Source organism: Oncorhynchus clarkii, chromosome 10 (genome assembly GCF_045791955.1).
Source record: "Oncorhynchus clarkii lewisi isolate Uvic-CL-2024 chromosome 10, UVic_Ocla_1.0, whole genome shotgun sequence".
NCBI lineage: Eukaryota > Metazoa > Chordata > Actinopteri > Salmoniformes > Salmonidae > Oncorhynchus > Oncorhynchus clarkii.
In genome coordinates, this window is record NC_092156.1 from 57,856,094 (window position 1) to 57,869,042 (window position 12,949).

Genomic DNA, 12,949 nt, shown 5'->3' on the forward strand with positions numbered 1-12,949 from the left:
GAGAATATCCAATGGGCTTTTATATAATTCTAAATGAATAATAATAATAATCACCTTGTTTAAAAAAATATATTTTGGAGACGATTTCATTTTCAAATAACGTAAAATGAGTGAGGAAAAAGGCCATGAAAATGGGGTGAGACATTGTTACTAATTTGTAAATAAAGACAGTTTGTTATTTGACAATCTGGACCCTCTATTCCTGAAACTATCCGCCGCCATTGTCGCAACCCCTATTACCAGCCTGTTCAACCTCTCTTTCATATCGTCTGAGATCCCCAAGGATTGGAAAGCTGCCACAGTCATCCCCCTCTTCAAAGGGGGCGACACCCTGGACCCAAATTGTTACAGACCTATATCCATCCTGCCCTGCCTATCTAAGGTCTTCGAAAGCCAAGTCAACAAACAGGTCACTGACCATCTCGAATCCTTCTCCGCTGTGCAATCTGGTTTCCGAGCCGGTCACGGGTGTACCTCAGCCACGCTCAAGGTACTAAACGATATCATAACCGCCATCGATAAAAGACAGTACTGTGCAGCCGTCTTCATAGACCTTGCCAAGGCTTTCGACTCTGTCAATCACAGTATTCTTATCGGCAGACTCAGTAGCCTCGGTTTTTCGGATGACTGCCTTGCCTGGTTCACCAATTACTTTGCAGACAGAGTTCAGTGTGTCAAATCGGAGGGCATGCTGTCCGGTCCTCTGGCAGTCTCTATGGGGGTGCCACAGGGTTCAATTCTCGGGCCGACTCTTTTCTCTGTATATATCAATGATGTTTCTCATGCTGCGGGCGATTCCCTGATCCACCTCTACGCAGACGACACCATTCTATATACTTCCGGCCCGTCCTTGGACACTGTGCTATCTAACCTCCAAACGAGCTTCAATGCCATACAGCACTCCTTCCGTGGCCTCCAACTGCTCTTAAACGCTAGTAAAACCAAATGCATGCTTTTCAACCGTTCGCTGCCTGCACCCGCACGCCTGACCAGCATCACCAACCTGGATGGTTCCGACCTTGAATATGTGGACATCTATAAGTACCTAGGTGTCTGGCTAGACTCTAAACTCTCCTTCCAGACCCATATCAAACATCTCCAATCGAAAATCAAATCAAGAGTCGGCTTTCTATTCCGCAACAAAGCCTCCTTCACTCACGCCGCCAAACTTACCCTAGTAAAACTGACTATCCTACCGATCCTCGACTTCGGCGATGTCATCTACAAAATTGCTTCCAACACTCTACTCAGCAAACTGGATGCAGTTTATCACAGTGCCATCCGTTTTGTCACTAAAGCACCTTATACCACCCACCACTGCGACTTGTATGCTCTAGTCGGCTGGCCCTCGCTACATATTCGTCGCCAGACCCACTGGCTCCAGGTCATCTACAAGTCCATGCTAGGTAAAGCTCCGCCTTATCTCAGTTCACTGGTTACGATGGCAACACCCATCCGTAGCACGCGCTCCAGCAGGTGTATCTCACTGATCATCCCTAAAGCCAACACCTCATTTGGCCGCCTTTCGTTCCAGTTCTCTGCTGCCTGTGACTGGAACGAATTGCAAAAATCGCTGAAGTTGGAGACTTTTATCTCCCTCACCAACTTCAAACATCTGCTATCTGAGCAGCTAACCGATCGCTGCAGCTGTACATAGTCTATTCGTAAATAGCCCACCCATTTTCACCTACCTCATCCCCATACTGTTTTTATTTATTTATTTTTCTGCTCTTTTGCACACCAATATCTCTACCTGTACATAACCATCTGATCATTTATCACTCCAGTGTTAATCTGCATAATTGTAATTATTTGCCTACCTTCTCATGCCTTTTGCACACAATGTATATATAGACTCCCCATTTTTCTACTGTGTTATTGACTTGTTAATTGTTTACTCCATGTGTAACTCTGTGTTGTCTGTTCACACTGCTATGCTTTATCTTGGCCAGGTCGCAGTTGCAAATGAGAACTTGTTCTCAACTAGCCTACCTGGTTAAATAAAGGTGAAATAAAAAATATATATTTTTTTTTATTAATGTTTTTAGAAGGAGAGAAACCAAAATCCTCCTTTCCCTCTCATGGGTCTCCCGGTTGAGGTATTGAACCAGCATCTGCAGCAACACAGCTTGCACTGCTATGCAGTGTCTTAGACCGTTGCACCACTCAGGCGCTGTATACTATGCCTGGTCGGGAGTGGACTACAGTACTACAGAAAGTGAAAAATAATCCTAGCAAAATGAAATAAAAACCTTAGTGTAACAACAGTTTTAGTAAGTAATACTGAAGTCGTGCACAATTATCCATATCTATTTAGGTTTATGTCGCCCATTCATTGTCAGTTAGAGACACAGTAGGAACCAGAAGCATAATCAGTGTTCTAACTCCCCCTTGCGCTGGTCTGGAGCAATGAAGTGGTGACGCAGGGTACCGTACTAAACCACAAATTATATATAAATACCGCAGCATAATCGCAAATCTTTGATTGGAGAAACCACTGTATGTCCCCATTGGCTAGACATACCAATGGGTCAAATAGGGAATAACGAGACAACAATGTAATGCTTTCACTTATACAATATCTATTTCCTATTCACAATATTCAATAGAAAGCCTCAGAATAGGGCTTTTCAGGCACCTGGTCAAATAAACAGTTATGATGTCATCTGCTGTTCTTTCAAGCAGGTGACTCCTATTCACTTGTCTGTACACACATGCACTTGTATGCACATTTTTCCCTATTGTCAACCTTATTGCTGTGCCACAAATAACGAAAGTGTTCAGTGTTACGGAAATATGTTTGCCTTCACGGTTTCAGCTGAACGATTTCCCTAAAATTCAAGCATGCATGGAAATCAGACATCAGGCTACCTGATGGGACTTTTTGAAGAATGCAGAAAATGGTCAATCAAAATAAACGTTCTACCACAGATTCTGAGTTCAGACATTTAAAGACTATGTGAAAACTACTTTTAGATTGTATGTGAAAACTCTCTCAACATAACTTCCAGCCCCCACTGGATTGGCTGTGATAACTAGCACTACATAGCCTGCTTGCTAGCACCAACATGTATGCTTACTTTGATTTTGTCTTTACACCGATTAAGAAAGTAGAGTTAGATGCTTATATGACTATTTCCATAATCCATCCACCTGTCAGGTGTAGCATATCAAGAAGCTCATTAAAAAGCATAGTCCTTACACAGGTGCACCTTGTGCTGGGGATAATAAAAGGCCCCTCTAAAAATGTAAAGTTTTGTCACACAACACAATGACACAGATGTCTCAAGTTTTGAGTGAGCATGCAATTGGCATCCTGACTGCAGGAATGTCCACCAGAGCTTTAGGCAGAAAATGGAATGTTAGTTTCTTTACCATATGCCACTTCCAACGTTGTTTTAGAGAATTTGGCAGTACGTCCAACCGACCTCACAACCGGCCTCGCAGACCATGTGTACGCTGTTGTGTGAGAGAGTGGTTTGCTGATGTCAACATTGTGAACAGAGTGCCCCATGGTGGCGGTGGTGTTATGTTATGGGCAGGCATATACTACGGACAGCTAACACAATTGCATTTTATCAATTGGCAATTTGAATGCACAAAGCACTGTGACGAAATCCTGAGGCCCATTTTGAGGCCCATTTTTTCAAGATGAAATCTAATGAATTTATTTCAATTGACTGATTTCCTCATATGAACTGTAACTCAGTAAAATTGTTGAAATTGTTGCATGTTGCATTCATTTTTGAATAGTATATTTCCTTAATCAATTTAATATCAAGTTGTTAGTGTGCATGTAAATGTACTTTCATGACTAGATGTCTTAATCCACTAACCCAATTAAGGACGTTTTCTGAAATATGTTTGACCCATAGGAAATACATCAAACATGACTGCAGATATTATCCCAAATATCAATAAAATCCCAAATATTCCATAGCCTATAAGTTGTTTTCAAACCTCTCATAGCCTTTCTATATGTAAATTCCAGAGCCTGATTTAAATGGTCAACCAATCATCAAACCAGTTCAGGTGTCCCAGAGGAGAGATTTGAGAAACAATGGCTACAACAACATCTAGGCTACATCAACAACTGTGTGCACCGCTATACAAATATCCTGTCAAGCAATCACTCAATAATTGTACATCCATGGGTTTACACTTACATATGCCCCATGCCTTTAATTGCCACCAAAACAGTTCTAATGAACCTCAGAATTCATTGGCTATATTGTCTTTGGAAGATAATAACAGATGGTATAGATTTGCCAGATGTCATTTACATAGGTAAGCCTACAATGTCTTGAAATATTGCTATGAAACTTGAACAAGCAATCATGGCCTGCAAATTCGTTGCAGCTGCATTTTTCCTGAGAATAAATAGTCCTTTATCCGAGACGTTGTCAGCTAGGACCTGCGAATTGTAGCCTACACGAATGAGAAATTATCACTAATACCTTCTCCTCCTCCTCTTTCTGAGAACTGAAGATGAACAACTTCTGGGCAGTTGTGTTTTGTATGATGGCAAAGAACGAGACTTGAAATGTGGCCAACCAGTGTGATTCTAACCCATTTATAGGCTAGGTGGTTCAAACTTGCGAAGACTTGTTTTGAAGCTGCCATTCTTGAGCATCATTTGTGCCTAATCCAGGTAGCGGCAGAGGTGCAGTGGTAATGATAATACGGAATATAAATTAGGAATTTCCTCCTCCTCAGACCTCAACTATTCCCTCCTCAAGTATCGTGCCCCTCTTTCCACGATTATGGTTACAGGAACTGACACATCCACTCATTTTCAGGATACACATTTCAACAACATGCTGATTATCGTTGTTCCAAATGTTGAAAAGCTACAAAAATCTCTGGCGGACAAGGAACAGAAGGAAGGAAGTGAAACATATTATTAATAGATATGGAGTGGAGGATTGCACAAGCATTCTGCAAGATCTAGTGAAGGGGATGGCGTATAAGAAAGAACGGAGAAAAGTGGAATAGGTTTTGAATTAATATGGAATGGAGGATCGCACAGAACTTCTGGAAGAGCTAGAGAAGGAAAGCGAATGTGACTAGAGTGAGAGTGAATTAATTGTGGTGGCAGGTGCAGTGATGACTGCCGAGAAGGATCTGGGTGTAGAGGGAAGTGGTGTGGTGAGGAGGGTTGGCCCCAAGTGCAACAAGAGGGATACATGTTATAGGACTTCCAGAGATGGTACCTGATGATAGTATGGATGAATTACCTGCTGTGAGGTCCGCCGAGTTAGGGCCTCTTCCTGAGGATGAAAAGCATGATTCTGGCCCAGTGGCCTCCCTCAAGGTCTTCACCTCTATTCCTGGATGCAGACATTACTTTCTATGAAAAATGTAATTAAAGACAGCATATAGATTAGGTTCATACTTAAGTGATAATGCCTGAGAAGCCGGTGTTTGGAGGATACTGAATATTGGCACAGGTGTTGATAGGCCCAAGACGAAGTAGAAAACCGTGCCAATATATCCTCCAACCACGGGCTTCGAGGACATTATCACTTTTATATACTAGGTTACCAACATATTCAAATAATCATTGTCATATATTCATAAAAAAAACATTTTATGCATTTATTCATACTATCTAATCCTTCCACAAGGTATAGTCCCGACACAAATCCAGGGTTGCTACTCAGGCCGGCTGGTCATTCGTTCTATCGGTTCGGTTGCCAGAGATGCAACCTAGTGTGACAGTGTGCTCTCGTCAGGACACCGTTGTTCAGAGGAGCTAGCCAACAACACAGCTAACACAATCAAAAACTATCTGCATTTTTTTCTGTTTTACCTGTTTTAAATTGACATTTCTTTCTATATATCCATAGAAATTATGCTTATTCACATGCTGAGAAAAACTGCCTGCTTGTCTGTCTCGTCCTGACCCCCAACCCCTACATGTTCATTACTGTATGGGACAGCTGGATATCGAATTTCAATATCGAAACTATGTTGCAAATGTCAGAGAGACAGACAGCAGCACGGTGGCTAGGAAAAACTCCCTAGATGGCCAGAACCTAGGAAGAAACCTAGAGGGGAACCAGGCTATGAGGGGTGGCCTGTCCTCTTCTGGCTGTGCTGGGTGGAGATTATAACAGTTCATGGCCAAGATGTTCAAATGTTCATAGATGACCAGCAGGGTCAAATAATAATAATGACAGTGGTTGTCGAGGGTGCAACATGTCAGCACCTCAGGAGTAAATATCAGTTGGCTTTTCATAGCCGATCATTCAGAGTATCTCTACCACTCCTGCTGTCTCTAGAGAGTTGAAAACAGCAGGTCTGGGACAGGTAGCATGTCCGGTGAACAGGTCAGGGTTCCATAGCGGCAGGCAGAACAGTTGAAACTGGAGCAGCAGCACGGCCAGGTAAACTGGGGACAGCAAGGAGTCATCACAGCTGGTAGTCCTGAGACATGATCCTAGGGCTCAGGTCCTCAGGAGTAAATGTCAGTAAAATGTATTACAGACAATTCACAAATTCTACAGCACAACGACAGAGTCATGTCTAAATAAGTGTAAAACTAACAATGACTCAATAATTCATACCTTCTGAGAGTGCTATAAAGTCCTAACGTTATGGACAGAGTTAGAAAGCTGTCTGTCAGAGGTTTGACAATGTAAACTTCTATCTGCATATTTAATATGAGGGTGCAGTGAGATAACCAATGGGTTGGACAATATTCTTATTTTAGAAGCTATTACTTCCATACTGGAGGAATAAAATGTGTTATTTAAATATTGAAAAAAAACTGTCTAGAGACAGAAACAACGTAACACAATTTTACGTCACATAGGGCAGTGACTTGCAAGAACTGGAAATAACATTGGTGGGAACATGTGGGTCATGTGGGTCTGAGCAAGTGTCATTAAATGGTTGTTGAAATGTATGTATGTAAAACTCTTTATGTATGTTATTGTAAAATATAGACATACACATATATATATATATATATATATATATATATACAGTGCCTTGCGAAAGTATTCGGCCCCCTTGAACTTTGCAACCTTTTGCCACATTTCAGGCTTCAAACATAAAGATATAAAACTGTATTTTTTTGTGAAGAATTAACAACAAGTGGGACACAATCATGAAGTGGAACGACATTTATTGGATATTTCAAACTTTTTTAACAAATCAAAAACTGAAAAATTGGGCGTGCAAAATTATTCAGCCCCCTTAAGTTAATACTTTGTAGCGCCACCTTTTGCTGCGATTACAGCTGTAAGTCGCTTGGGGTATGTCTCTATCAGTTTTGCACATCGAGAGACTGACATTTTTTCCCATTCTTCCTTGCAAAACAGCTCGAGCTCAGTGAGGTTGGATGGAGAGCATTTACGAACAGCAGTTTTCAGTTCTTTCCACAGATTCTCGATTGGATTCAGGTCTGGACTTTGACTTGGCCATTCTAACACCTGGATATGTTTATTTTTGAACCATTCCATTGTAGATTTTGCTTTATGTTTTGGATCATTGTCTTGTTGGAAGACAAATCTCCGTCCCAGTCTCAGGTCTTTTGCAGTCTCCGTCAGGTTTTCTTCCAGAATGGTCCTGTATTTGGCTCCATCCATCTTCCCATCAATTTTAACCATCTTCCCTGTCCCTGCTGAAGAAAAGCAGGCCCAAACCATGATGCTGCCACCACCATGTTTGACAGTGGGGATGGTGTGTTCAGCTGTGTTGCTTTTACGTCAAACATAACGTTTTTCATTGTTGCCAAAAAGTTCAATTTTGGTTTCATCTGACCAGAGCACCTTCTTCCACATGTTTGGTGTGTCTCCCAGGTGGCTTGTGGCAAACTTTAAACAACCCTTTTTATGGATATCTTTAAGAAATGGCTTTCTTCTTGCCACTCTTCCATAAAGGCCAGATTTGTGAAATATACGACTGATTGTTGTCCTATGGACAGAGTCTCCCACCTCAGCTGTAGATCTCTGCAGTTCATCCAGAGTGATCATGGGCCTCTTGGCTGCATCTCTGATCAGTTTTCTCCTTGTATGAGCTGAAAGTTTAGAGGGACGGCCAGGTCTTGGTAGATTTGCAGTGGTCTGATACTCCTTCCATTTCAATATTATCGCTTGCACAGTGCTCCTTGGGATGTTTAAAGCTTGGGAAATCTTTTTGTATCCAAATCCGGCTTAAAACTTCTTCACAACAGTATCTCGGACCTGCCTGATGTGTTCCTTGTTCTTCATGATGCTCTCTGCGCTTTTAACGGACCTCTGAGACTATCACAGTGCAGGTGCATTTATACGGGGACTTGATTACACACAGGTGGATTGTATTTATCATCATTAGTCATTTAGGTCAACATTGGATCATTCAGAGATCCTCACTGAACTTCTGGAGAGAGTTTGCTGCACTGAAAGTAAAGGGGCTGAATAATTTTGCATGCCCAATTTTTCAGTTTTTGATTTGTTAAAAAAGTTTGAAATATCCAATAAATGTCGTTCCACTTCATGATTGTGTCCCACTTGTTGTTGATTCTTCACAAAAAAATACAGTTTTATATCTTTATGTTTGAAGCCTGAAATGTGGCAAAAGGTCGCAAAGTTCAAGGGGGCCGAATACTTTCGCAAGGCACTGTATATATTACAATAACATACATAAAGAGTTTTACATACATACAAGCAAAGAGAAATGACAGTTTACATTAAGACATGAAGGTCAGTCAATGCGGAACATTTCAAGAACTTTGAAAGTTTCTGCAGCTGCAAAACCATCAAGCGCTTTGATGAAACTGGCTCTAATGAGGACCGCCACCGGAAAGGATGCCCCATAGATACCTCTGCTGCAGAGGACAAGTTCATTAGAGTTACCAGCCTTAGGAATTGCAGCCCAAGAAATTGTACTCCAAGCATGTGCATACCAACTGGCAAGAGTCTAAACTGACATGTTCAACCTGTCCCTGACTGAGTCTGTAATACCAACATGTTTCAAGCAGACCGCCACGTCTGTAGCCATGAAGTGCTTTGAAAAGCTGGTCATGGCTCACATCAACACCATTATCCCAGAAATCCAACACCATGGTGCCCTCAAAGCTCATCACAAAGACCCTGGGACTTAACACCTCCCTTTGCAACTGGATCCTGGACTTCCTGATGGGCCGCCCCCAGGTGGTAAGGGTAGGCAACAACACATCCGCCACTCTGATCCTTAACACAGGGGCCCCTTAGGGCTGCGTGCACAGTCCCATCCTGTACTCCCTGTTTACTTATGACTGGAAGGACAGGCACGACTCCAACACCATCTTCAAGTTTGGACATGACACAATAGTAGTAGGGAAACTCACGGCAAGCGGTACCAGAGCGCCAAGTCGTGGTCCAAAATGCTTCTTAACAGCTTCTAACTCCAAGCCATGTGACTCCTGAATAGCTAATCAAAGGGCTACCCAGACCCCTCTTTTATGCTGCTGCTACTCTCTGTTTATTATCTACGTATAGTCACTTTACCTCTACCTACATATACAGTTGAAGTCAGAAGTTTACATTCACTTAGTTTGGAGTCATTAAAATTAGTTTTTCAACCACTCCACACATTTCTTGTTAACAAATTATAGTTTTGGAATGTTGTTTAGGACATTAACTTTGCATGACACAAGTCATTTTTCCAACAAATATTTACAGACAGATTATTTCACTTACAATTCACTGTATAACAATTCCAGTGGGTCAGAAGTGTACATACTCTAAGTTGACTGTGCCTTTAAACAGCTTGGAAAAATTCAGAAAATGATGTCATGGCTTTAGAAGCTTCTTAGATCCTCAAAAGGTTCTACAGCTGCACCATCGAGAGCATCCTGATGGGTTGCATCACTGCCTGGTATGGCAACTGCTCGGCCTCCAACCGCAAGGCACTACAGAGGGTAGTGCGAACGGCCCAGTACATCACTGGGGCCAAGCTTCCTGCCATCCAGGACCTCTACACCAGGCAGTCTCAGAGGATGGCCCTAAAAAATGTCTGAGACTCCAGCCTCCCTAGTCATAGACTGCATGTTTTGTTGTGCCCTCTTCACGACTGTCGTGGTGTGCTTGGACCATGTTAGGTTGTTGGTGATGTGGACACCAAGGAACTTGAAGCTCTCAACCTGCTCGACTGCAGCCCCGTCAATGAGAATGGAGGCATGCTCCGTCCTCTTTTCCCTGTTGTCCACAATCATCTCCTTTGTTTTGATCATGTTGAGGGAGAAGTTGCTGTCCTGGCACCACACGGTCAGGTTTCTGACCTCCTCCCTATATGCTGTCTTGTCAGCCTGCAATAGTTAGCTGCGTTCAACCCATAAAAGAACCGTCAGACCTAGAGCTCTGAAACTTTATTTAGCTGTTCTAGAGTTTAAGTCGATAGTGCACGGTGAGTTAGGTTCTGGAAGGTTATCAGGCTGAGAAACAGCCTCATCCATTTGCAATAACTTCAACTAATTTTTAATGTCACAAAAATGACAACATTTGAAAAGTACCAGAATCACAAGACTAGGTGCATTGAAACTGTCTCGGCCCATAGACGGACCCTAAAGTTTCTGTTCGATAGCTCTTTCAGAGACCCCGTAGCAACGCCCGGAAAAGTGAATTTTCAGCATTAATCAAGGTCGCTGCTCGGGCTCCGAATAACCTATCGAGCTGTAACTCGGGATTCGGTGTCGCCTCAGCTAGGCCTACACATAATGTCTTAACTGGACTCGCAGCTAGAGTTTTTTTTATTTTTTTTAAATGGTTTTAAAAGAAGGTGCTGTGAATTTTGGGCCTCCTCTGAAATATGTGATAGCTGGCTTGAAAACGAGTTGGACTAAGTGTGTTTGGTGTTAGTATGTATCAGTTTGGTGTCAGAATGATATCTTACTGACTGATGGATGCTGACTTGATGGCTGACTTTTGTCCATTTCCAACAAGTGATGAACCATCACCAAATGGACAGGCTGAAATCAACACCGAAAGTGTTGGAAAATGGCATTACAGTAGTCTCTAGGCTGTGCCGAGTTCAAGTAGATTCCCCACTTGACCGTAGCTCGCTCGGTCTGACTGCAGCAACAATGCAAATGGTAGGCCGGAATGAAGCCTGACGAGCAGTGATTTAATGATGCTTTGGACATATGCGGCATCTGGGTCACACAGAGACATGTCGATTTTGATGGGCTCATCGGGGAGGTTGGGGTGGATAAGCCACAGAGTTATTCTAGCTGCGTGCGCCGGTTCATGTAGTCTGACACATCCAAGTTTCTCCCTAAGGTTAACATGGGTTTACAGGTTATGCTCTAACTCTGCTTCTGTGCAGGCCATTTCCAAAATGTATTTTGCAACGTGTTCAGGATCACCTGTACCTCTGCAGATGTTGACATGAAAAGATTGAATGGTCTCATTCATATCCTAAATGGGAAATGTGAACTTTACAATCAAATAGGGCTGAAATCCCAATATGGGGAGGCTTACATCATCACAGAAAGGGAAACAAGGGGCATCACCATAGTCTCTAGGCCGTGCCGAGTTCAACAAAATGCCCCACTTGACCGTAGCTTACTCTGTCTGACTGCAGCAACCTTGCAAAAAAAGTAGGCCCAAAATTAAGCCTGACCTAAATTTGAGGTGCTTTTGGGTGACAGCGGCAGAACCGTTGAGGCTAGAAACACAATTCAACCACAGGAACGTTCCTAAGGTCCACCTGATCTGTGCAAGCCTAACATTGACTGTGTTGAATTATTCCTTAATGGTGAAAACAGGGTGTATTCTTCTTCTAACAGTTTACAGTGACATCTCTCCCCATAGGAAAACATTGCCTGCTTCCCTAACTTCAACCTGGTGCCTATCTGGGTTATGATTGCCATATAAAACTGACTTCATTGACAATCCATCAGGCCACTATGAGGATTACCTGTTTTGATTCTATGCTTCATGGAGCAAACGGAAGTGGTTAAATTGACACTAAAAGTGGTTTTAATTTCAAAACCTGCAGTTAGTGAAAAACACTGCATTCAACCCTCTGTAAATCAGTCAGTTCTTAACGTAAATACCTGAAACTTAGGATTCTGTAAAAGCCTACCCCAATGAGGTGTTTACTACAGGGTTAAAAAGGTCACATCTTTACAAAATGTCATGTGTGTGTTTAGGCAACCCTCATGAACAGTAAATCAGGCATTTCTCCCATCAGATGTCCAAGAAAACACACACACACACACACACACACACACACACACACACACACACACACACACACACACACACACACACACACACACACACACACACACAGTCAGGATGGAGTGACACAGTGTGGGGCTTACAGACACACAGAACCTGCAATAGTTACCGGCATTTGCACCCTCAAAGAACCGTCAGACCTAGAGCTCTGAAACTTTATTAACCTGTTCTAGAGCTTAAGTCGGTAGTGCACGGTGAGTTATGTGGCTCTAGCAGGTTCTCAGTCCATTTGCAATAACTTCAGTTAATTTTTTACGTCATAAAAACGACGACATTTAGAAGAGTTGCAGACTAGGTGCATTGAAACTGCCTCGGCCCATAGAGACTGACCTTACATGTTTCTGGCTGATAGGATCCCATAGCAACCCCGCAAATTAGTGCATTTTCAGCACTAATTAAGGTCGCTGCTCGGTCTTCGAATGACCTATCGAGCCGAAACTTGAGATTCAGGGTCGCCTCAGCTTGGCTGGACTGGACCCGCAGCTCAAATGTATCCATGTTTTTGACGTTTTTTATAATGGTTTTAACAGAAGGCGCTATGAATTGTGGGTTGGCTCTGAAATATTTGACAGCTGGCTTCTAAAAGAGTTGGACAAAGTGAGTTCATTGTCTGTATGTATAAGTTTGGTGTCAGTATGATATCTTACTGACTGATGGCTGACTTGATGGTATTATAATTTATTGGCATTGTACATTTTATATTGGACAGTTTACATTTCCAATGTATTTAATGAGGG